General features: G+C 47.0%; 10 non-coding genes across 10 annotated transcripts; 5 read left to right on the forward strand and 5 right to left on the reverse strand.

Moving 5' to 3' along the window:
* Positions 1 to 2,029: 2,029 nt before the first annotated feature.
* LOC120522706 lies at positions 2,030 to 2,190 on the reverse strand. Its single transcript, XR_005632486.1, has one exon. It is a non-coding gene; the product is annotated as a U1 spliceosomal RNA (small nuclear RNA).
* Positions 2,191 to 3,201: 1,011 nt separating this feature from the next.
* Positions 3,202 to 3,320, forward strand: LOC120522690. The gene has a single exon (XR_005632473.1). It is a non-coding gene; the product is annotated as a 5S ribosomal RNA (ribosomal RNA).
* Positions 3,321 to 7,151: 3,831 nt separating this feature from the next.
* On the reverse strand, positions 7,152 to 7,312 carry LOC120522707. Its single transcript, XR_005632487.1, has one exon. It is a non-coding gene; the product is annotated as a U1 spliceosomal RNA (small nuclear RNA).
* A 997-nt stretch (positions 7,313 to 8,309) lies between these two features.
* On the forward strand, positions 8,310 to 8,428 carry LOC120522701. Its single transcript, XR_005632481.1, has one exon. It is a non-coding gene; the product is annotated as a 5S ribosomal RNA (ribosomal RNA).
* Positions 8,429 to 12,241: 3,813 nt separating this feature from the next.
* LOC120522700 lies at positions 12,242 to 12,405 on the reverse strand. Its single transcript, XR_005632480.1, has one exon. It is a non-coding gene; the product is annotated as a U1 spliceosomal RNA (small nuclear RNA).
* A 998-nt stretch (positions 12,406 to 13,403) lies between these two features.
* Positions 13,404 to 13,522, forward strand: LOC120522712. The gene has a single exon (XR_005632492.1). It is a non-coding gene; the product is annotated as a 5S ribosomal RNA (ribosomal RNA).
* A 3,820-nt stretch (positions 13,523 to 17,342) lies between these two features.
* LOC120522705 lies at positions 17,343 to 17,504 on the reverse strand. The gene has a single exon (XR_005632485.1). It is a non-coding gene; the product is annotated as a U1 spliceosomal RNA (small nuclear RNA).
* Positions 17,505 to 18,520: 1,016 nt separating this feature from the next.
* LOC120522714 lies at positions 18,521 to 18,639 on the forward strand. The gene has a single exon (XR_005632493.1). It is a non-coding gene; the product is annotated as a 5S ribosomal RNA (ribosomal RNA).
* A 3,829-nt stretch (positions 18,640 to 22,468) lies between these two features.
* Positions 22,469 to 22,632, reverse strand: LOC120522699. The gene has a single exon (XR_005632479.1). It is a non-coding gene; the product is annotated as a U1 spliceosomal RNA (small nuclear RNA).
* Positions 22,633 to 23,634: 1,002 nt separating this feature from the next.
* On the forward strand, positions 23,635 to 23,753 carry LOC120522715. The gene has a single exon (XR_005632494.1). It is a non-coding gene; the product is annotated as a 5S ribosomal RNA (ribosomal RNA).
* The last annotated feature ends 918 nt before the right edge of the window (positions 23,754 to 24,671 follow it).

Genomic DNA, 24,671 nt, shown 5'->3' on the forward strand with positions numbered 1-24,671 from the left:
TACCCCTTCTTGCCAATTTTTCACATTATGAACCCTATAAGAACACAAAACACTTTCTTATAATTCTTCTTACTATTTTCTTTGGTGGAAAAAACACATTTGCTAAATACTGATAGTTTTGGGATTGTAACTGCCTTCATCAGCAATATCTTCCCTTCTATTGATAAGTTCGTTAACCTCCAAAATCCTGCTTTTTTTTTTGGTTATCTTTTTTCCCCATTTCTTTCCACTCCATCCTCTCTGTATTCTTAACCCCAATACTTTCACAACATTTGACAACCTTATTCTTCCTAGTGGTTTTTCCTTCCATTTCCCCCAACGGATTCCATGAGGAACACAAAGTAAAACCAGCGGTACCCAAGGATTCTCCGAAGGGGCACAGTACCAAAGGAGTCCAGTCTTCATCTCAGGTCACTGGGGAGCATCCATGTCTCACAAACATATAGCAAGAAAGGAAGCACCAGGACTCTAAAGACTTGGCCCTTCGTTCTTTTCAGAGATATTGGGAGCGCCACACACCCCTTTCCAGTGACCTCATGAACCACCAAGCTCTCCCCATCTGTCTACTGACTTCATAGGAAGAGTCACCAGGGACATGAATGTCACTGCCAAGGTAAGTAAACCACTCAACAAGGTCAACACACTCTCCGCAAACAGACACACTGCTGATATCTGTGCCCAAGAGGTCATTAAAGGCCTGGCTGTTGGTTTTCATCCAGGACACTCACAAGCCCAGACACTCAGACTCCTCACTCAGTCTCTTGAGCACCCTGATCAGAGCCTCCATTGACTCCACGACAATCACAGCATCATCAGCAAAGTCAATATTCATGAATCTTTCTTCTCCAACAGATGCCCCACAGCCGCTGAACCCCATGACCCTGCACAACACCCAGTCCATACAAGCACTGAACAAAGTAGGAGCAAGAACACACCCCTGACGAACCACAGAATCAACTGGGAAAAACACAGAGGTTCTGTCTCCACACCACTCACAGTACCAGTGTACGGGCTGGCCATGATATCCAGCAACTTCAGGGGGAATCCCACTAAGTCTCAGGAACTCCCACAGGGAAGCTCGAACAACTGAGTCGAATGCTTTGTGAAAATCGACAAAGGCTGCTAAGAAACTTTGCCGATATTCACGTTTGCGCTCCATGCCACTGTGGGATTGCACGTTAGCAAGGACACGAGGTTGCTGGTCCTTTCTGGACGATGCCCCCCTTTGTAAAGTTGCAGGCTCCCCGTCTGAAGAGCTGGACGAGATCTATCTGTCTATCTATGTATCCATCCATCCATCCTCCATCCGTCCATGAGGTGGAACGGGTAACAGGGGGTCTTAAATGGGTGGCGAGAGAGAGAGCCGACAGAAGGGGATCAGCATGAAGGACAACGTACATTCTAATTCAAAAGACATTCCGAAAAATTTCAAAAGAATGGCAAAAAAAAAAAAAATGAAGACAGACAGGGGAAGGAGTGAAAAAAAAAAAACATACGGCTGTCGTTCAGAAAAGAGGGCTTCCAAAGTTGCATATTTGGGGAGAGAAAAAGGAGCAGCCCTCGTTTACTGGGAATACCGAGTGCTGTAAGCTTTTGCCTTTCTGCCAGCAGGAGTCGCCCTTCACCTCGTCTTTTTCTTTTCCTCCTTCCACCCGTGTCAGAAGCTGGGCTCTTGGCAGCAAGGAAAGCGGCTTAAAATCAGTAAAGAGGCACTAAAAATAATGAATGATTATTTATATTATTATTTTATTATGTGTGTGGGGGGGTCCTTAAGATAAATACATACATTGATTAGTTAATTTAAATTAATATTATTTTTATTATAATTTTTCTATTGGGCGGGGGTCCTTAAAATAAATAAATAAATGGACAGACAGACAGATTGATTGATTGATTTTTGGAACTTCTTTATTTATTGCTTAAAGCTCCCAGAGCCGTTGTCTCACAGGCTCCTGCTTCACAATCGCCCAAGCACCACTTCCATAAGTTGAAACGCATGTTTTCAGTCTGTTTTTTGAACCAGGACTATCAGGGAGAGCGCGAACGCAGTCCCCACTACCACAAATTATGCAGTCGAGTTTCCCGCATTTGGGGAAATCGCAGGGGTCAGCACACCCGAGTGCAATGGATGAGCCTCGCCCTGGGAGAACCACCTTAGTGATCATGGTATCTCCCCTGCCAGGTAAGTATGAGTTGTACAGCCCGGCGCTCATCCTCCCACTTCCTCGGCTTCATCGCTCGGCGGCGGGAGGTTTTCCCCAGCACAGTCCTCGGTCCTTCGGCCTCCTTCGGGCTTCTTCGGGATCCTTCGGGCTTCTTTGGCCTCGGAGCGCGCATGCGCTGGAGCTAGCTGCTGCCCAGACGCCCGTGTGCACCGTGACCGGATGTTGGGGTTGCACCGACCTCACCACCTTGATTAGACAGGTTTCACTAGCAACCCCAAGGTGCACCTCGCTCTTATGCAAACCAGCCACCCATCGCTGGAGCTTATTGGCTGGGAGAGAAACAGGAGGGGTAGGACTGGGCGGGATGCTGAATGAGAAACAGCCGCCCAACAGCAAAGACAGGCGGCAGGCGGCAGACAGGAGGCAGGAGGCAAAGCTGCGAAAGAGGAAGGCGACCCTGCGCTCCGGAGACCGAGAGGAAGAAGCCCTCGGCGTGGGCGCTCGCACACGGCAGCAGAGCACCCTCGGAAGACCTGCGCCGAGGCCGCCGAGTGATCTGGGGCAGCGCTGGGTACACGTTCGAGACTTGAGCCGGTGCTTGCCCTCCCTTTGATGCCACTGTGGGATTGCACGTTAGCAAGGATACGAGGTTGCTGGTTCTTTCTGGAAGATGCCCCCCTTTGTAAAGTTGCAGGCTCCCCGTCTGATGAGCTGGACGAGATCTCTCTGTCTATCTATCCATCCATCCATCCATCCATCAATCCATCCATCCATGAGGTGGAACGGGTAACAGGGGAGTCTTAAATGGGTGGCGAGAGCGAGAGAGCCGACAGAAGGGGATCAGTATGAAGGACAACGCACATTCTAATTCAAAAGACATAACTTAAAATTTCAAAAGAATGGCAATTAAAAAAAAAAAAAAATGAAGACAGACAGGGGAAGGAGAAAAAAAAAAAAAAAAAAAACATAGGGCTGTCGTTTAGAAAAGAGGGCTTCCACAGTTGCCTATTTGGGGAGAGAAAAACGAGCAGCCCTCGTTTACGGCCATACCACTCTGAACACGCCCGATCTCGTCCGATCTCGGAAGCTAAGCAGAGTCGGGCTCGGTTAGTACTTGGATGGGAGACCGCCTGGGAATACCGAGTGCCGTAAGCTTTTGCCTTTCTGCCAGCAGGAGTCGCCCTTCGCCTCGTCTTTTTCTTTTCCTCCTTCCACCCGTATCAGAAGCTGGGCTTTTGGCAGCCGAGTGATCTGGGGCAGCCCTGGGTACACGTTCGAGACTTGAGCCGGTGCTTGCCCTCCCTTTGATGCCACTGTGGGATTGCAGGTTGGAAAGGACACGAGGCTGCTGGTCCTTTCTGGACGATGCCCCCCTTTGTAAAGTTGCAGGCTCCCCGTCTGAAGAGCTGGACGAGATCTATCTGTCTTTCTATCCATCCATCCATCCATGAGGAGGAACGGGGAACAGGGGGGTCTTAAATGGGTGGCGAGGCGAGAGAGCCGACAGAAGGGGATCAGCATGAAGGACAACGTACATTCAAATTTAAAAGAATGGCAAAAAAAAAAAAAATGAAGACAGACAGGGGAAGGAGAGAAAAAAATAAAAAACATAGGGCTGTCGTTTAGAAAAGAGGGCTTCCAAAGTTGAGATGTTTTTCTCATAAAACGAGAGGTTTTCTCTGATCATTCCAATTATTTTCTGTTGGGAAAAAACTTTCTGTTTATTTGTGTATGCACACCTTGCCTTCCACAATACTTCTTTTATCACGTTTATTCGGTCCCAATCTTTCTTCCCGACCTCTCTTTTCCCTGACCTCCCAAACACCACCAAGTCTCTATCCAGCTTGATGTCTACTATGTGTCTCTGCCTTACTTCCTTCCATATCCTTGCCACTGTGGGGCAGTCCCACATTGCATGTCCATACTGACTTATTTTTTTTCTTTTACATCCGTCCCTGGGACATTTAGGCCCTTGTAAATTCTTTCTTTTACTTAAAGCCAGGTTGGTTTCTAGTGCTTCATGGGCGGCCAGCCAGGCTATATCTGCTACTTGATTATTTGGAAACTTTCCCCCAAATCTTTCCCATATCAGTTTAGATTCCTCTCTAGATTTCCCAGTAATGTTTACTGGCTTCTCACTTTCCCTTACTTTTCCACTAATTCTTTCCACCTCCTCCACAAGTCCTTTTCATCCTGCTGAAGCCCACAATCTTTGATACAGTCCATCAACCTCCTGTATAGTTTGGGTAATCTAAACTCATATGGTTTCTTGTTCTGGGTTTTATAAAGCCCAAACCTTCTTAGATGACCACCCATCATGTACCTGGCTAAATCCGCTGCCCTCCCTTTCCCGCTCTGTAACAAGGATATGTAAACGGCCGTGTATTTCAATCTTAACAAGATCCTTAAGTCCAGAAAACCTTTCTCCCCCTTTCCTTTTTTGTTTCTTTACTTTCTGTCTTGCGACCTTCTCATCTGTAGACCTCCCAAAAAAATAAAAACATTGTCTTTCGATTTTCCTTAGAATATATTTTGTCCGTAAAAAACTGTTGCCAGAAAAGAGCCTGGGCAAAATTATTGACTTAATTAGCAAAATTTTGCCCTCATATGTTAGTCTCCTAGTCCTCCAGAGACTTGTGAGCTTGTATAACTTTCTTTCCATCTCCTTCCAGTCTCTTCTTCCCTCCTTCTCCTCTCCAAAATGGATCCCTAATATTTTAACCGCCCCTCTATGTATTTTCATGTCGTGCCCAAAGTCCTCCTGCCACTTGCCCTGCAGATGGCACTCGGATTTCCCCTTATTTAATTGGGCTCTTTTGCTTTTTTGAATTCTGTTCCTAGCAGATATCTGATCATATCCGCTAACTTCCCAATTTTACTTAATGTCATATTAACAACAGTTGCTGTGTGTCTTAAAGTCAACTCCCTTTCTATATTCGAACCTCTTTCCCTCCATTTTCATTACCTTCCTTCTTGCCAATTTTTCACATTATGAACCCTATAAGAACACAAAACACTTTCTTATAATTCTTCTTACTATTTTCTTTGGTGGAAAAAACACATTTGCTAAATACGATAGTTTTGGGATTGTAACTGCCTTCATCAGCAATATCTTCCCTTCTATTGATAAGTTCGTTAACCTCCAAAATCCTGCTTTTTTTTTTTGGTTATCTTTTTTCCCCATTTCTTTCCACTCCATCCTCTCTGTATTCTTAACCCCAATACTTTCACAACATTTGACAACCTTATTCTTCCTAGTGGTTTTTCCTTCCATTTCCCCCAACGGATTCCATGAGGAACACAAAGTAAAACCAGCGGTACCCAAGGATTCTCCGAAGGGGCACAGTACCAAAGGAGTCCAGTCTTCATCTCAGGTCACTGGGGAGCATCCATGTCTCACAAACATATAGCAAGAAAGGAAGCACCAGGACTCTAAAGACTTGGCCCTTCGTTCTTTGCAGAGATATTGGGAGCGCCACACACCCCTTTCCAGTGACCTCATGAACCACCAAGCTCTCCCCATCTGTCTACTGACTTCATAGGAAGAGTCACCAGGGACATGAATGTCACTGCCAAGGTAAGTAAACCACTCAACAAGGTCAACACACTCTCCGCAAACAGACACACTGCTGATATCTGTGCCCAAGAGGTCATTAAAGGCCTGGCTGTTGGTTTTCATCCAGGACACTCACAAGCCCAGACACTCAGACTCCTCACTCAGTCTCTTGAGCACCCTGATCAGAGCCTCCATTGACTCCACGACAATCACAGCATCATCAGCAAAGTCAATATTCATGAATCTTTCTTCTCCAACAGATGCCCCACAGCCGCTGAACCCCATGACCCTGCACAACACCCAGTCCATACAAGCACTGAACAAAGTAGGAGCAAGAACACACCCCTGACGAACCACAGAATCAACTGGGAAAAACACAGAGGTTCTGTCTCCACACCACTCACAGTACCAGTGTACGGGCTGGCCATGATATCCAGCAACTTCAGGGGGAATCCCACTAAGTCTCAGGAACTCCCACAGGGAAGCTCGAACAACTGAGTCGAATGCTTTGTGAAAATCGACAAAGGCTGCTAAGAAACTTTGCCGATATTCACGCTTTGCGCTCCATGCCACTGTGGGATTGCACGCTAGCAAGGACACGAGGTTGCTGGTCCTTTCTGGACGATGCCCCCTTTGTAAAGTTGCAGGCTCCCGTCTGAAGAGCTGGACGAGATCTATCTGTCTATCTATGTATCCATCCATCCATCCATCCATCCGTCCATGAGGTGGAACGGGTAACAGGGGGGTCTTAAATGGGTGGCGAGGCGAGAGCCGACAGAAGGGGATCAGCATGAAGGACAACGTACATTCTAATTCAAAAGACATTCGAAAAATTTCAAAAGAATGGCAAAAAAAAAATGAAGACAGACAGGGAAGGAGTGAAAAAAAAAAAACATACGGCTGTCGTTCAGAAAAGAGGGCTTCCAAAGTTGCATATTTGGGGAGAGAAAAAGGAGCAGCCCTCGTTTACTGGGAATACCGAGTGCTGTAAGCTTTTGCCTTTCTGCCAGCAGGAGTCGCCCTTCACCTCGTCTTTTCTTTTCCTCCTTCCACCCGTGTCAGAAGCTGGGCTCTTGGCAGCAAGGAAAGCGGCTTAAAATCAGTAAAGAGGCACTAAAAATAATGAATGATTATTTATATTATTATTTTATTATGTGTGTGGGGGGGTCCTTAAGATAAATACATACATTGATTAGTTAATTTAAATTAATATTATTTTTATTATAATTTTTCTATTGGGCGGGGGTCCTTAAAATAAATAAATAAATGGACAGACAGACAGATTGATTGATTGATTTTTGGAACTTCTTTATTTATTGCTTAAAGCTCCCAGAGCCGTTGTCTCACAGGCTCCTGCTTCACAATCGCCCAAGCACCACTTCCATAAGTTGAAACGCATGTTTTCAGTCTGTTTTTTGAACCAGGACTATCAGGGAGAGCGCGAACGCAGTCCCCACTACCACAAATTATGCAGTCGAGTTTCCCGCATTTGGGGAAATCGCAGGGGTCAGCACACCCGAGTGCAATGGATGAGCCTCGCCCTGGGAGAACCACCTTAGTGATCATGGTATCTCCCCTGCCAGGTAAGTATGAGTTGTACAGCCCGGCGCTCATCCTCCCACTTCCTCGGCTTCATCGCTCGGCGGCGGGAGGTTTTCCCAGCACAGTCCTCGGTCCTTCGGCCTCCTTCGGGCTTCTTCGGGATCCTTCGGGCTTCTTTGGCCTCGGGAGCGCGCATGCGCGGGAGCTAGCTGCTGCCCAGACGCCCGTGTGCACCGTGACCCGGATGTTGGGGTTGCACCGACCTCACCACCTTGATTAGACAGGTTTCACTAGCAACCCCAAGGTGCACCTCGCTCTTATGCAAACCAGCCACCCATCGCTGGAGCTTATTGGCTGGAAGAGAAACAGGAGGGGTAGGACTGGGCGGGATGCTGAATGAGAAACAGCCGCCCAACAGCAAAGACAGGCGGCAGGCGGCAGACAGGAGGCAGGAGGCAAAGCTGCGAAAGAGGAAGGCGACCCTGCGCTCCGGAGACCGAGAGGAAGAAGCCCTCGGCGTGGGCGCTCGCACACGGCAGCAGAGCACCCTCGGGAAGACCTGCGCCGAGGCCGCCGAGTGATCTGGGGCAGCGCTGGGTACACGTTCGAGACTTGAGCCGGTGCTTGCCCTCCCTTTGATGCCACTGTGGGATTGCACGTTAGCAAGGATACGAGGTTGCTGGTTCTTTCTGGAAGATGCCCCTTTGTAAAGTTGCAGGCTCCCCGTCTGATGAGCTGGACGAGATCTCTCTGTCTATCTATCCATCCATCCATCCATCCATCAATCCATCCATCCATGAGGTGGAACGGGTAACAGGGGAGTCTTAAATGGGTGGCGAGAGCGAGAGAGCCGACAGAAGGGGATCAGTATGAAGGACAACGCACATTCTAATTCAAAAGACATAACTTAAAATTTCAAAAGAATGGCAATTAAAAAAAAAAATGAAGACAGACAGGGAAGGAGAAAAAAAAACAAACATAGGGCTGTCGTTTAGAAAAGAGGGCTTCCACAGTTGCCTATTTGGGAGAGAAAACGAGCAGCCCTCGTTTACGGCCATACCACTCTGAACACGCCCGATCTCGTCCGATCTCGGAAGCTAAGCAGAGTCGGGCTCGGTTAGTACTTGGATGGGAGACCGCCTGGGAATACCGAGTGCCGTAAGCTTTTGCCTTTCTGCCAGCAGGAGTCGCCCTTCGCCTCGTCTTTTTCTTTTCCTCCTTCCACCCGTATCAGAAGCTGGGCTTTTGGCAGCCGAGTGATCTGGGGCAGCCCTGGGTACACGTTCGAGACTTGAGCCGGTGCTTGCCCTCCCTTTGATGCCACTGTGGGATTGCAGGTTGGAAAGGACACGAGGCTGCTGGTCCTTTCTGGACGATGCCCCCTTTGTAAAGTTGCAGGCTCCCGTCTGAAGAGCTGGACGAGATCTATCTGTCTTTCTATCCATCCATCCATCCATGAGGAGGAACGGGGAACAGGGGGTCTTAAATGGGTGGCGAGCGAGAGAGCCGACAGAAGGGGATCAGCATGAAGGACAACGTACATTCAAATTTAAAAGAATGGCAAAAAAAAAAATGAAGACAGACAGGGAAGGAGAGAAAAAATAAAAACATAGGGCTGTCGTTTAGAAAAGAGGGCTTCCAAAGTTGAGATGTTTTTCTCATAAAACGAGAGGTTTTCTCTGATCATTCCAATTATTTTCTGTTGGGAAAAACTTTCTGTTTATTTGTGTATGCACACCTTGCCTTCCACAATACTTCTTTTATCACGTTTATTCGGTCCCAATCTTTCTTCCCGACCTCTCTTTTCCCTGACCTCCCAAACACCACCAAGTCTCTATCCAGCTTGATGTCTACTATGTGTCTCTGCCTTACTTCCTTCCATATCCTTGCCACTGTGGGGCAGTCCCACATTGCATGTCCATACTGACTTATTTTTTTTCTTTTACATCCGTCCCTGGGACATTTAGGCCCTTGTAAATTCTTTCTTTTACTTAAAGCCAGGTTGGTTTCTAGTGCTTCATGGGCGGCCAGCCAGGCTATATCTGCTACTTGATTATTTGGAAACTTTCCCCCAAATCTTTCCCATATCAGTTTAGATTCCTCTCTAGATTTCCCAGTAATGTTTACTGGCTTCTCACTTTACCCTACTTTTCCACTAATTCTTTCCACCTCCTCCACAAGTCCTTTTCATCCTGCTGAAGCCCACAATCTTTGATACAGTCCATCAACCTCCTGTATAGTTTGGGTAATCTAAACTCATATGGTTTCTTGTTCTGGGTTTTATAAAGCCCAAACCTTCTTAGATGACCACCCATCATGTACCTGGCTAAATCCGCTGCCCTCCCTTTCCGCTCTGTAACAAGGATATGTAAACGGCCGTGTATTTCAATCTTAACAAGATCCTTAAGTCCAGAAAACCTTTCTCCCCCTTTCCTTTTTTGTTTCTTTACTTTCTGTCTTGCGACCTTCTCATCTGTAGACCTCCCAAAAAAATAAAAACATTGTCTTTCGATTTTCCTTAGAATATATTTTGTCCGTAAAAAAACTGTTGCCAGAAAAGAGCCTGGGCAAAATTATTGACTTAATTAGCAAAATTTTGCCCTCATATGTTAGTCTCCTAGTCCTCCAGAGACTTGTGAGCTTGTATAACTTTCTTTCCATCTCCTTCCAGTCTCTTCTTCCCTCCTTCTCCTCTCCAAAATGGATCCCTAATATTTTAACCGCCTCTATGTATTTTCATGTCGTGCCCAAAGTCCTCCTGCCACTTGCCCTGCAGATGGCACTCGGATTTCCTTATTTAATTGGGCTCTTTTGCTTTTTTGAATTCTGTTCCTAGCAGATATCTGATCATATCCGCTAACTTCCCAATTTTACTTAATGTCATATTAACAACAGTTGCTGTGTGTCTTAAAGTCAACTCCCTTTCTATATTCGAACCTCTTTCCCTCCATTTTCATTACCTTCCTTCTTGCCAATTTTTCACATTATGAACCCTATAAGAACACAAAACACTTTCTTATAATTCTTCTTACTATTTTCTTTGGTGGAAAAAACACATTTGCTAAATACGATAGTTTTGGGATTGTAACTGCCTTCATCAGCAATATCTTCCCTTCTATTGATAAGTTCGTTAACCTCCAAAATCCTGCTTTTTTTTTTGGTTATCTTTTTCCCCATTTCTTTCCACTCCATCCTCTCTGTATTCTTAACCCCAATACTTTCACAACATTTGACAACCTTATTCTTCCTAGTGGTTTTTCCTTCCATTTCCCCCAACGGATTCCATGAGGAACACAAAGTAAAACCAGCGGTACCCAAGGATTCTCGAAGGGGCACAGTACCAAAGGAGTCCAGTCTTCATCTCAGGTCACTGGGGAGCATCCATGTCTCACAAACATATAGCAAGAAAGGAAGCACCAGGACTCTAAAGACTTGGCCCTTCGTTCTTTTGCAGAGATATTGGGAGCGCCACACACCCCTTTCCAGTGACCTCATGAACCACCAAGCTCTCCCCATCTGTCTACTGACTTCATAGGAAGAGTCACCAGGGACATGAATGTCACTGCCAAGGTAAGTAAACCACTCAACAAGGTCAACACACTCTCCGCAAACAGACACACTGCTGATATCTGTGCCCAAGAGGTCATTAAAGGCCTGGCTGTTGGTTTTCATCCAGGACACTCACAAGCCCAGACACTCAGACTCCTCACTCAGTCTCTTGAGCACCCTGATCAGAGCCTCCATTGACTCCACGACAATCACAGCATCATCAGCAAAGTCAATATTCATGAATCTTTCTTCTCCAACAGATGCCCCACAGCCGCTGAACCCCATGACCCTGCACAACACCCAGTCCATACAAGCACTGAACAAAGTAGGAGCAAGAACACACCCCTGACGAACCACAGAATCAACTGGGAAAAACACAGAGGTTCTGTCTCCACACCACTCACAGTACCAGTGTACGGGCTGGCCATGATATCCAGCAACTTCAGGGGGAATCCCACTAAGTCTCAGGAACTCCCACAGGGAAGCTCGAACAACTGAGTCGAATGCTTTGTGAAAATCGACAAAGGCTGCTAAGAAACTTTGCCGATATTCACGCTTTGCTCCATGCCACTGTGGGATTGCACGTTAGCAAGGACACGAGGTTGCTGGTCCTTTCTGGACGATGCCCCCCTTTGTAAAGTTGCAGGCTCCCCGTCTGAAGAGCTGGACGAGATCTATCTGTCTATCTATGTATCCATCCATCCATCCATCCATCCGTCCATGAGGTGGAACGGGTAACAGGGGGGTCTTAAATGGGTGGCGAGAGCGAGAGCCGACAGAAGGGGATCAGCATGAAGGACAACGTACATTCTAATTCAAAAGACATTCGAAAAATTTCAAAAGAATGGCAAAAAAAAATGAAGACAGACAGGGAAGGAGTGAAAAAAAAAAAACATACGGCTGTCGTTCAGAAAAGAGGGCTTCCAAAGTTGCATATTTGGGGAGAGAAAAAGGAGCAGCCCTCGTTTACTGGGAATACCGAGTGCTGTAAGCTTTTGCCTTTCTGCCAGCAGGAGTCGCCCTTCACCTCGTCTTTTCTTTTCCTCCTTCCACCCGTGTCAGAAGCTGGGCTCTTGGCAGCAAGGAAAGCGGCTTAAAATCAGTAAAGAGGCACTAAAAATAATGAATGATTATTTATATTATTATTTTATTATGTGTGTGGGGGGGTCCTTAAGATAAATACATACATTGATTAGTTAATTTAAATTAATATTATTTTTATTATAATTTTTCTATTGGGCGGGGGTCCTTAAAATAAATAAATAAATGGACAGACAGACAGATTGATTGATTGATTTTTGGAACTTCTTTATTTATTGCTTAAAGCTCCCAGAGCCGTTGTCTCACAGGCTCCTGCTTCACAATCGCCCAAGCACCACTTCCATAAGTTGAAACGCATGTTTTCAGTCTGTTTTTTGAACCAGGACTATCAGGGAGAGCGCGAACGCAGTCCCCCACTACCACAAATTATGCAGTCGAGTTTCCCGCATTTGGGGAAATCGCAGGGGTCAGCACACCCGGAGTGCAATGGATGAGCCTCGCCCTGGGAGAACCACCTTAGTGATCATGGTATCTCCCCTGCCAGGTAAGTATGAGTTGTACAGCCCGGCGCTCATCCTCCCACTTCCTCGGCTTCATCGCTCGGCGGCGGGAGGTTTTCCCCAGCACAGTCCTCGGTCCTTCGGCCTCCTTCGGGCTTCTTCGGGATCCTTCGGGCTTCTTTGGCCTCGGAGCGCGCATGCGCGGGAGCTAGCTGCTGCCCAGACGCCCGTGTGCACCGTGACCGGATGTTGGGGTTGCACCGACCTCACCACCTTGATTAGACAGGTTTCACTAGCAACCCCAAGGTGCACCTCGCTCTTATGCAAACCAGCCACCCATCGCTGGAGCTTATTGGCTGGAAGAGAAACAGGAGGGGTAGGACTGGGCGGGATGCTGAATGAGAAACAGCCGCCCAACAGCAAAGACAGGCGGCAGGCGGCAGACAGGAGGCAGGAGGCAAAGCTGCGAAAGAGGAAGGCGACCCTGCGCTCCGGAGACCGAGAGGAAGAAGCCCTCGGCGTGGGCGCTCGCACACGGCAGCAGAGCACCCTCGGGAAGACCTGCGCCGAGGCCGCCGAGTGATCTGGGGCAGCGCTGGGTACACGTTCGAGACTTGAGCCGGTGCTTGCCCTCCCTTTGATGCCACTGTGGGATTGCACGTTAGCAAGGATACGAGGTTGCTGGTTCTTTCTGGAAGATGCCCCCTTTGTAAAGTTGCAGGCTCCCGTCTGATGAGCTGGACGAGATCTCTCTGTCTATCTATCCATCCATCCATCCATCCATCAATCCATCCATCCATGAGGTGGAACGGGTAACAGGGGAGTCTTAAATGGGTGGCGAGCGAGAGAGCCGACAGAAGGGGATCAGTATGAAGGACAACGCACATTCTAATTCAAAAGACATAACTTAAAATTTCAAAAGAATGGCAATTAAAAAAAAAAAAATGAAGACAGACAGGGAAGGAGAAAAAAAAAAAAACATAGGGCTGTCGTTTAGAAAAGAGGGCTTCCACAGTTGCCTATTTGGGGAGAGAAAAACGAGCAGCCCTCGTTTACGGCCATACCACTCTGAACACGCCCGATCTCGTCCGATCTCGGAAGCTAAGCAGAGTCGGGCTCGGTTAGTACTTGGATGGGAGACCGCCTGGGAATACCGAGTGCCGTAAGCTTTTGCCTTTCTGCCAGCAGGAGTCGCCCTTCGCCTCGTCTTTTCTTTTCCTCCTTCCACCCGTATCAGAAGCTGGGCTTTTGGCAGCCGAGTGATCTGGGGCAGCCCTGGGTACACGTTCGAGACTTGAGCCGGTGCTTGCCCTCCCTTTGATGCCACTGTGGGATTGCAGGTTGGAAAGGACACGAGGCTGCTGGTCCTTTCTGGACGATGCCCCCTTTGTAAAGTTGCAGGCTCCCGTCTGAAGAGCTGGACGAGATCTATCTGTCTTTCTATCCATCCATCCATCCATGAGGAGGAACGGGGAACAGGGGGGTCTTAAATGGGTGGCGAGAGCGAGAGAGCCGACAGAAGGGGATCAGCATGAAGGACAACGTACATTCAAATTTAAAAGAATGGCAAAAAAAAAAATGAAGACAGACAGGGAAGGAGAGAAAAAATAAAAACATAGGGCTGTCGTTTAGAAAAGAGGGCTTCCAAAGTTGAGATGTTTTGCTCATAAAACGAGAGGTTTTCTCTGATCATTCCAATTATTTTCTGTTGGGAAAAACTTTCTGTTTATTTGTGTATGCACACCTTGCCTTCCACAATACTTCTTTTATCACGTTTATTCGGTCCCAATCTTTCTTCCCGACCTCTCTTTTCCCTGACCTCCCAAACACCACCAAGTCTCTATCCAGCTTGATGTCTACTATGTGTCTCTGCCTTACTTCCTTCCATATCCTTGCCACTGTGGGGCAGTCCCACATTGCATGTCCATACTGACTTATTTTTTTTCTTTTACATCCGTCCCTGGGACATTTAGGCCCTTGTAAATTCTTTCTTTTACTTAAAGCCAGGTTGGTTTCTAGTGCTTCATGGGCGGCCAGCCAGGCTATATCTGCTACTTGATTATTTGGAAACTTTCCCCCAAATCTTTCCCATATCAGTTTAGATTCCTCTCTAGATTTCCCAGTAATGTTTACTGGCTTCTCACTTTCCCTTACTTTTCCACTAATTCTTTCCACCTCCTCCACAAGTCCTTTTCATCCTGCTGAAGCCCACAATCTTTGATACAGTCCATCAACCTCCTGTATAGTTTGGGTAATCTAAACTCATATGGTTTCTTGTTCTGGGTTTTATAAAGCCCAAACCTTCTTAGATGACCACCCATCATGTACCTGGCTAAATCCGCTGCCCTCCCTTTCCGCTCTGTAACAAGGATATGTAAACGGCCGTGTATTTCAATCTTAACAAGATCCTTAAGTCCAGAAAACCTTTCTCCCCCTTTCCTTTTTTGTTTCTTTACTTTCTGTCTTGCGACCTTCTCATCTGTAGACCTCCCAAAAAAATAAAAACATTGTCTTTCGATTTTCCTTAGAATATATTTTGTCCGTAAAAAACTGTTGCCAGAAAAGAGCCTGGGCAAAATTATTGACTTAATTAGCAAAATTTTGCCCTCATATGTTAGTCTCCTAGTCCTCCAGAGACTTGTGAGCTTGTATAACTTTCTTTCCATCTCCTTCCAGTCTCTTCTTCCCTCCTTCTCCTCTCCAAAATGGATCCCTAATATTTTAACCGCCCCTCTATGTATTTTCATGTCGTGCCCAAAGTCCTCCTGCCACTTGCCCTGCAGATGGCACTCGGATTTCCTTATTTAATTGGGCTCTTTTGCTTTTTTGAATTCTGTTCCTAGCAGATATCTGATCATATCCGCTAACTTCCCAATTTTACTTAATGTCATATTAACAACAGTTGCTGTGTGTCTTAAAGTCAACTCCCTTTCTATATTCGAACCTCTTTCCCTCCATTTTCATTACCTTCCTTCTTGCCAATTTTTCACATTATGAACCCTATAAGAACACAAAACACTTTCTTATAATTCTTCTTACTATTTTCTTTGGTGGAAAAAACACATTTGCTAAATACGATAGTTTTGGGATTGTAACTGCCTTCATCAGCAATATCTTCCCTTCTATTGATAAGTTCGTTAACCTCCAAAATCCTGCTTTTTTTTTTGGTTATCTTTTTCCCCATTTCTTTCCACTCCATCCTCTCTGTATTCTTAACCCCAATACTTTCACAACATTTGACAACCTTATTCTTCCTAGTGGTTTTTCCTTCCATTTCCCCCAACGGATTCCATGAGGAACACAAAGTAAAACCAGCGGTACCCAAGGATTCTCCGAAGGGGCACAGTACCAAAGGAGTCCAGTCTTCATCTCAGGTCACTGGGGAGCATCCATGTCTCACAAACATATAGCAAGAAAGGAAGCACCAGGACTCTAAAGACTTGGCCCTTCGTTCTTTTGCAGAGATATTGGGAGCGCCACACACCCCTTTCCAGTGACCTCATGAACCACCAAGCTCTCCCCATCTGTCTACTGACTTCATAGGAAGAGTCACCAGGGACATGAATGTCACTGCCAAGGTAAGTAAACCACTCAACAAGGTCAACACACTCTCCGCAAACAGACACACTGCTGATATCTGTGCCCAAGAGGTCATTAAAGGCCTGGCTGTTGGTTTTCATCCAGGACACTCACAAGCCCAGACACTCAGACTCCTCACTCAGTCTCTTGAGCACCCTGATCAGAGCCTCCATTGACTCCACGACAATCACAGCATCATCAGCAAAGTCAATATTCATGAATCTTTCTTCTCCAACAGATGCCCCACAGCCGCTGAACCCCATGACCCTGCACAACACCCAGTCCATACAAGCACTGAACAAAGTAGGAGCAAGAACACACCCCTGACGAACCACAGAATCAACTGGGAAAAACACAGAGGTTCTGTCTCCACACCACTCACAGTACCAGTGTACGGGCTGGCCATGATATCCAGCAACTTCAGGGGGAATCCCACTAAGTCTCAGGAACTCCCACAGGGAAGCTCGAACAACTGAGTCGAATGCTTTGTGAAAATCGACAAAGGCTGCTAAGAAACTTTGCCGATATTCACGCTTTGCGCCCATGCCACTGTGGGATTGCACGCTAGCAAGGACACGAGGTTGCTGGTCCTTTCTGGACGATGCCCCCTTTGTAAAGTTGCAGGCTCCCCGTCTGAAGAGCTGGACGAGATCTATCTGTCTATCTATGTATCCATCCATCCATCCATCCATCCGTCCATGAGGTGGAACGGGTAACAGGGGGGTCTTAAATGGGTGGCGAGAGCGAGAGAGCCGACAGAAGGGGATCAGCATGAAGGACAACGTACATTCTAATTCAAAAGACATTCGAAAAATTTCAAAAGAATGGCAAAAAAAAAATGAAGACAGACAGGGAAGGAGTGAAAAAAAAAAACATACGGCTGTCGTTCAGAAAAGAGGGCTTCCAAAGTTGCATATTTGGGGAGAGAAAAAGGAGCAGCCCTCGTTTACTGGGAATACCGAGTGCTGTAAGCTTTTGCCTTTCTGCCAGCAGGAGTCGCCCTTCACCTCGTCTTTTCTTTTCCTCCTTCCACCCGTGTCAGAAGCTGGGCTCTTGGCAGCAAGGAAAGCGGCTTAAAATCAGTAAAGAGGCACTAAAAATAATGAATGATTATTTATATTATTATTTTATTATGTGTGTGGGGGGGTCCTTAAGATAAATACATACATTGATTAGTTAATTTAAATTAATATTATTTTTATTATAATTTTTCTATTGGGCGGGGGTCCTTAAAATAAATAAATAAATGGACAGACAGACAGATTGATTGATTGATTTTTGGAACTTCTTTATTTATTGCTTAAAGCTCCCAGAGCCGTTGTCTCACAGGCTCCTGCTTCACAATCGCCCAAGCACCACTTCCATAAGTTGAAACGCATGTTTTCAGTCTGTTTTTTGAACCAGGACTATCAGGGAGAGCGCGAACGCAGTCCCCACTACCACAAATTATGCAGTCGAGTTTCCCGCATTTGGGGAAATCGCAGGGGTCAGCACACCCGGAGTGCAATGGATGAGCCTCGCCCTGGGAGAACCACCTTAGTGATCATGGTATCTCCCCTGCCAGGTAAGTATGAGTTGTACAGCCCGGCGCTCATCCTCCCACTTCCTCGGCTTCATCGCTCGGCGGCGGGAGGTTTTCCCCAGCACAGTCCTCGGTCCTTCGGCCTCCTTCGGGCTTCTTCGGGATCCTTCGGGCTTCTTTGGCCTCGGGAGCGCGCATGCGCGGGAGCTAGCTGCTGCCCAGACGCCCGTGTGCACCGTGACCCGGATGTTGGGGTTGCACCGACCTCACCACCTTGATTAGACAGGTTTCACTAGCAACCCCAAGGTGCACCTCGCTCTTATGCAAACCAGCCACCCATCGCTGGAGCTTATTGGCTGGAAGAGAAACAGGAGGGGTAGGACTGGGCGGGATGCTGAATGAGAAACAGCCGCCCAACAGCAAAGACAGGCGGCAGGCGGCAGACAGGAGGCAGGAGGCAAAGCTGCGAAAGAGGAAGGCGACCCTGCGCTCCGGAGACCGAGAGGAAGAAGCCCTCGGCGTGGGCGCTCGCACACGGCAGCAGAGCACCCTCGGGAAGACCTGCGCCGAGGCCGCCGAGTGATCTGGGGCAGCGCTGGGTACACGTTCGAGACTTGAGCCGGTGCTTGCCCTCCCTTTGATGCCACTGTGGGATTGCACGTTAGCAAGGATACGAGGTTGCTGGTTCTTTCTGGAAGATGCCCCCCTTTGTAAAGTTGCAGGCTCCCCGTCTGATGAGCTGGACGAGATCTCTCTGTCTATCTATCCATCCATCCATCCATCCATCAATCCATCCATCCATGAGGTGGAACGGGTAACAGGGGAGTCTTAAATGGGTGGCGAGAGCGAGAGAGCCGACAGAAGGGGATCAGTATGAAGGACAACGCACATTCTAATTCAAAAGACATAACTTAAAATTTCAAAAGAATGGCAATTAAAAAAAAAAAAAAAAAAAAAAATGAAGACAGACAGGGGAAGGAGAAAAAAAAAAAAAAAACATAGGGCTGTCGTTTAGAAAAGAGGGCTTCCACAGTTGCCTATTTGGGAGAGAAAACGAGCAGCCCTCGTTTACGGCCATACCACTCTGAACACGCCCGATCTCGTCCGATCTCGGAAGCTAAGCAGAGTCGGGCTCGGTTAGTACTTGGATGGGAGACCGCCTGGGAATACCGAGTGCCGTAAGCTTTTGCCTTTCTGCCAGCAGGAGTCGCCCTTCGCCTCGTCTTTTTCTTTTCCTCCTTCCACCCGTATCAGAAGCTGGGCTTTTGGCAGCCGAGTGATCTGGGGCAGCCCTGGGTACACGTTCGAGACTTGAGCCGGTGCTTGCCCTCCCTTTGATGCCACTGTGGGATTGCAGGTTGGAAAGGACACGAGGCTGCTGGTCCTTTCTGGACGATGCCCCCCTTTGTAAAGTTGCAGGCTCCCCGTCTGAAGAGCTGGACGAGATCTATCTGTCTTTCTATCCATCCATCCATCCATGAGGAGGAACGGGGAACAGGGGGGTCTTAAATGGGTGGCGAGAGCGAGAGAGCCGACAGAAGGGGATCAGCATGAAGGACAACGTACATTCAAATTTAAAAGAATGGCAAAAAAAAAATGAAGACAGACAGGGAAGGAGAGAAAAAAAAAAAACATAGGGCTGTCGTTTAGAAAAGAGGGCTTCCAAAGTTGAGATGTTTTTTCTCATAAAACGAGAGGTTTTCTCTGATCATTCCAATTATTTTCTGTTGGGAAAAAACTTTCTGTTTATTTGTGTATGCACACCTTGCCTTCCACAATACTTCTTTTATCACGTTTATTCGGTCCCAATCTTTCTTCCCGACCTCTCTTTTCCCTGACCTCCCAAACACCACCAAGTCTCTATCCAGCTTGATGTCTACTATGTGTCTCTGCCTTACTTCCTTCCATATCCTTGCCACTGTGGGGCAGTCCCACATTGCATGTCCATACTGACTTATTTTTTTCTTTTACATCCGTCCCTGGGACATTTAGGCCCTTGTAAATTCTTTCTTTTACTTAAAGCCAGGTTGGTTTCTAGTGCTTCATGGGCGGCCAGCCAGGCTATATCTGCTACTTGATTATTTGGAAACTTTCCCCCAAATCTTTCCCATATCAGTTTAGATTCCTCTCTAGATTTCCCAGTAATGTTTACTGGCTTCTCACTTTCCCTTACTTTTCCACTAATTCTTTCCACCTCCTCCACAAGTCCTTTTCATCCTGCTGAAGCCCACAATCTTTGATACAGTCCATCAACCTCCTGTATAGTTTGGGTAATCTAAACTCATATGGTTTCTTGTTCTGGGTTTTATAAAGCCCAAACCTTCTTAGATGACCACCCATCATGTACCTGGCTAAATCCGCTGCCCTCCCTTTCCGCTCTGTAACAAGGATATGTAAACGGCCGTGTATTTCAATCTTAACAAGATCCTTAAGTCCAGAAAACCTTTCTCCCCCTTTCCTTTTTTGTTTCTTTACTTTCTGTCTTGCGACCTTCTCATCTGTAGACCTCCCAAAAAAATAAAAACATTGTCTTTCGATTTTCCTTAGAATATATTTTGTCCGTAAAAAAACTGTTGCCAGAAAAGAGCCTGGGCAAAATTATTGACTTAATTAGCAAAATTTTGCCCTCATATGTTAGTCTCCTAGTCCTCCAGAGACTTGTGAGCTTGTATAACTTTCTTTCCATCTCCTTCCAGTCTCTTCTTCCCTCCTTCTCCTCTCCAAAATGGATCCCTAATATTTTAACCGCCCCTCTATGTATTTTCATGTCGTGCCCAAAGTCCTCCTGCCACTTGCCCTGCAGATGGCACTCGGATTTCCCCTTATTTAATTGGGCTCTTTTGCTTTTTTGAATTCTGTTCCTAGCAGATATCTGATCATATCCGCTAACTTCCCAATTTTACTTAATGTCATATTAACAACAGTTGCTGTGTGTCTTAAAGTCAACTCCCTTTCTATATTCGAACCTCTTTCCCTCCATTTTCATTACCTTCCTTCTTGCCAATTTTTCACATTATGAACCCTATAAGAACACAAAACACTTTCTTATAATTCTTCTTACTATTTTCTTTGGTGGAAAAAACACATTTGCTAAATACGATAGTTTTGGGATTGTAACTGCCTTCATCAGCAATATCTTCCCTTCTATTGATAAGTTCGTTAACCTCCAAAATCCTGCTTTTTTTTTTGGTTATCTTTTTCCCCATTTCTTTCCACTCCATCCTCTCTGTATTCTTAACCCCAATACTTTCACAACATTTGACAACCTTATTCTTCCTAGTGGTTTTTCCTTCCATTTCCCCCAACGGATTCCATGAGGAACACAAAGTAAAACCAGCGGTACCCAAGGATTCTCGAAGGGGCACAGTACCAAAGGAGTCCAGTCTTCATCTCAGGTCACTGGGGAGCATCCATGTCTCACAAACATATAGCAAGAAAGGAAGCACCAGGACTCTAAAGACTTGGCCCTTCGTTCTTTTGCAGAGATATTGGGAGCGCCACACACCCCTTTCCAGTGACCTCATGAACCACCAAGCTCTCCCCATCTGTCTACTGACTTCATAGGAAGAGTCACCAGGGACATGAATGTCACTGCCAAGGTAAGTAAACCACTCAACAAGGTCAACACACTCTCCGCAAACAGACACACTGCTGATATCTGTGCCCAAGAGGTCATTAAAGGCCTGGCTGTTGGTTTTCATCCAGGACACTCACAAGCCCAGACACTCAGACTCCTCACTCAGTCTCTTGAGCACCCTGATCAGAGCCTCCATTGACTCCACGACAATCACAGCATCATCAGCAAAGTCAATATTCATGAATCTTTCTTCTCCAACAGATGCCCCACAGCCGCTGAACCCCATGACCCTGCACAACACCCAGTCCATACAAGCACTGAACAAAGTAGGAGCAAGAACACACCCCTGACGAACCACAGAATCAACTGGGAAAAACACAGAGGTTCTGTCTCCACACCACTCACAGTACCAGTGTACGGGCTGGCCATGATATCCAGCAACTTCAGGGGGAATCCCACTAAGTCTCAGGAACTCCCACAGGGAAGCTCGAACAACTGAGTCGAATGCTTTGTGAAAATCGACAAAGGCTGCTAAGAAACTTTGCCGATATTCACGCTTGCGCTCCATGCCACTGTGGGATTGCACGTTAGCAAGGACACGAGGTTGCTGGTCCTTTCTGGACGATGCCCCCCTTTGTAAAGTTGCAGGCTCCCCGTCTGAAGAGCTGGACGAGATCTATCTGTCTATCTATGTATCCATCCATCCATCCATCCATCCGTCCATGAGGTGGAACGGGTAACAGGGGGGTCTTAAATGGGTGGCGAGAGCGAGAGAGCCGACAGAAGGGGATCAGCATGAAGGACAACGTACATTCTAATTCAAAAGACATTCGAAAAATTTCAAAAGAATGGCAAAAAAAAAATGAAGACAGACAGGGGAAGGAGTGAAAAAAAAAAAAACATACGGCTGTCGTTCAGAAAAGAGGGCTTCCAAAGTTGCATATTTGGGGAGAGAAAAAGGAGCAGCCCTCGTTTACTGGGAATACCGAGTGCTGTAAGCTTTTGCCTTTCTGCCAGCAGGAGTCGCCCTTCACCTCGTCTTTTCTTTTCCTCCTTCCACCCGTGTCAGAAGCTGGGCTCTTGGCAGCAAGGAAAGCGGCTTAAAATCAGTAAAGAGGCACTAAAAATAATGAATGATTATTTATATTATTATTTTATTATGTGTGTGGGGGGGTCCTTAAGATAAATACATACATTGATTAGTTAATTTAAATTAATATTATTTTTATTATAATTTTTCTATTGGGCGGGGGTCCTTAAAATAAATAAATAAATGGACAGACAGACAGATTGATTGATTGATTTTTGGAACTTCTTTATTTATTGCTTAAAGCTCCCAGAGCCGTTGTCTCACAGGCTCCTGCTTCACAATCGCCCAAGCACCACTTCCATAAGTTGAAACGCATGTTTTCAGTCTGTTTTTTGAACCAGGACTATCAGGGGAGAGCGCGAACGCAGTCCCCCACTACCACAAATTATGCAGTCGAGTTTCCCGCATTTGGGGAAATCGCAGGGGTCAGCACACCCGGAGTGCAATGGATGAGCCTCGCCCTGGGAGAACCACCTTAGTGATCATGGTATCTCCCCTGCCAGGTAAGTATGAGTTGTACAGCCCGGCGCTCATCCTCCCACTTCCTCGGCTTCATCGCTCGGCGGCGGGAGGTTTTCCCCAGCACAGTCCTCGGTCCTTCGGCCTCCTTCGGGCTTCTTCGGGATCCTTCGGGCTTCTTTGGCCTCGGGAGCGCGCATGCGCGGGAGCTAGCTGCTGCCCAGACGCCCGTGTGCACCGTGACCCGGATGTTGGGGTTGCACCGACCTCACCACCTTGATTAGACAGGTTTCACTAGCAACCCCAAGGTGCACCTCGCTCTTATGCAAACCAGCCACCCATCGCTGGAGCTTATTGGCTGGAAGAGAAACAGGAGGGGTAGGACTGGGCGGGATGCTGAATGAGAAACAGCCGCCCAACAGCAAAGACAGGCAGGCAGGCGGCAGACAGGAGGCAGGAGGCAAAGCTGCGAAAGAGGAAGGCGACCCTGCGCTCCGGAGACCGAGAGGAAGAAGCCCTCGGCGTGGGCGCTCGCACACGGCAGCAGAGCACCCTCGGGAAGACCTGCGCCGAGGCCGCCGAGTGATCTGGGGCAGCGCTGGGTACACGTTCGAGACTTGAGCCGGTGCTTGCCCTCCCTTTGATGCCACTGTGGGATTGCACGTTAGCAAGGATACGAGGTTGCTGGTTCTTTCTGGAAGATGCCCCCCTTTGTAAAGTTGCAGGCTCCCCGTCTGATGAGCTGGACGAGATCTCTCTGTCTATCTATCCATCCATCCATCCATCCATCAATCCATCCATCCATGAGGTGGAACGGGTAACAGGGGAGTCTTAAATGGGTGGCGAGAGCGAGAGAGCCGACAGAAGGGGATCAGTATGAAGGACAACGCACATTCTAATTCAAAAGACATAACTTAAAATTTCAAAAGAATGGCAATTAAAAAAAAAAAATGAAGACAGACAGGGAAGGAGAAAAAAAAAAAAACATAGGGCTGTCGTTTAGAAAAGAGGGCTTCCACAGTTGCCTATTTGGGAGAGAAAACGAGCAGCCCTCGTTTACGGCCATACCACTCTGAACACGCCCGATCTCGTCCGATCTCGGAAGCTAAGCAGAGTCGGGCTCGGTTAGTACTTGGATGGGAGACCGCCTGGGAATACCGAGTGCCGTAAGCTTTTGCCTTTCTGCCAGCAGGAGTCGCCCTTCGCCTCGTCTTTTTCTTTTCCTCCTTCCACCCGTATCAGAAGCTGGGCTTTTGGCAGCCGAGTGATCTGGGGCAGCCCTGGGTACACGTTCGAGACTTGAGCCGGTGCTTGCCCTCCCTTTGATGCCACTGTGGGATTGCAGGTTGGAAAGGACACGAGGCTGCTGGTCCTTTCTGGACGATGCCCCCCTTGTAAAGTTGCAGGCTCCCGTCTGAAGAGCTGGACGAGATCTATCTGTCTTTCTATCCATCCATCCATCCATGAGGAGGAACGGGGAACAGGGGGGTCTTAAATGGGTGGCGAGAGAGAGAGCCGACAGAAGGGGATCAGCATGAAGGACAACGTACATTCAAATTTAAAAGAATGGCAAAAAAAAAATGAAGACAGACAGGGAAGGAGAGAAAAAATAAAAACATAGGGCTGTCGTTTAGAAAAGAGGGCTTCCAAAGTTGAGATGTTTTTCTCATAAAACGAGAGGTTTTCTCTGATCATTCCAATTATTTTCTGTTGGGAAAAAACTTTCTGTTTATTTGTGTATGCACACCTTGCCTTCCACAATACTTCTTTTATCACGTTTATTCGGTCCCAATCTTTCTTCCCGACCTCTCTTTTCCCTGACCTCCCAAACACCACCAAGTCTCTATCCAGCTTGATGTCTACTATGTGTCTCTGCCTTACTTCCTTCCATATCCTTGCCACTGTGGGGCAGTCCCACATTGCATGTCCATACTGACTTATTTTTTTTCTTTTACATCCGTCCCTGGGACATTTAGGCCCTTGTAAATTCTTTCTTTTACTTAAAGCCAGGTTGGTTTCTAGTGCTTCATGGGCGGCCAGCCAGGCTATATCTGCTACTTGATTATTTGGAAACTTTCCCCCAAATCTTTC

Source organism: Polypterus senegalus, unplaced genomic scaffold, assembly GCF_016835505.1.
Source record: "Polypterus senegalus isolate Bchr_013 unplaced genomic scaffold, ASM1683550v1 scaffold_2225, whole genome shotgun sequence".
NCBI classification, from domain to species: Eukaryota; Metazoa; Chordata; class Cladistia; order Polypteriformes; family Polypteridae; genus Polypterus; species Polypterus senegalus.